Source organism: Marmota marmota, unplaced genomic scaffold (assembly GCF_001458135.2).
Source record: "Marmota marmota marmota unplaced genomic scaffold, marMar, whole genome shotgun sequence".
NCBI classification, from domain to species: Eukaryota; Metazoa; Chordata; class Mammalia; order Rodentia; family Sciuridae; genus Marmota; species Marmota marmota.
In genome coordinates, this window is record NW_025999941.1 from 5,323,111 (window position 1) to 5,324,081 (window position 971).

The window sequence follows — 971 nt, forward strand, 5'->3', positions numbered from 1 at the left end:
GTAGAGCACTCACCTGGCATGTGCAAGACCCTGGGTTTGATCCTCAGCACCACATAAAAATAAATAAGTGAAATAAAGGTATCATGTTCAACTACAACTAAAAAAATAAATATTAAAAAAAACCTGTCTGAAAGGATTTAGCCACTGAGGTGAATTCACCCAAGATATGTCAAATACCTGGATCTGATTACCTTATGACTTGTCTTTTTCCTCTAAACACTTGATCACTCCCAATCTACTTTATCTTATCAAGGTTTCTTCTTGGCTGTACTTTGATCAATCAAAGCTTGCTGCAGTTTATCAAGACCTTTAGGAGGAGAAGAAGATGGCGGCGAGGGGAGTGCATTGCCCCTGTGTGCCGCGTCACTGTGTGGGAGAATGATGAGTGAGGACGGATAAAGGCTATCTTGTTAGGAATTTCCAGCAATAGTGGGGTGCTCCGGAACCTGGAGGAAGGATTTCCATCGCACGAGGATCGGCTATGGGGACTCAAACGTGAGAGATTTGTCGCACGGAGGGTAACACTGCTTATTCAGCAAATCGCCCCGCTGCTAGAGTCTGCAGCGCGCGCTGGGAAACGAGGAGATAGCGACGCAGGGATACAGCGCTGCAGTTTCTGCCAGCCGTGCAAGCACCGTACTCAGTGCTGAATTCTGGGTTCGAGACGGGGGAAGGAAGCGGTCCAATTCGGTTCTCCACACCGGTCAGACCACAGAGGAGGCCAGCGGCCACCATCTTGGAGAGCTGACGTCACCATCCCTGTTTTTGACTGACCGCAGCTCATTCAGCCATAGAACAGGTAATTTCAGGCTGCCATTCGCCTGCGGCTTGCAGACAGATTACTCAGGCTAAGTGCTAAATAACCCGCGGAAACTGCTTCTTGGAGCCTGCTCTTATCAGAGCATACACCGAGCATGGAGCGGCCGAGGTCCGGCTCCCGGAACTGCTCTGGCCCAGGGCTAAGGAGCCCG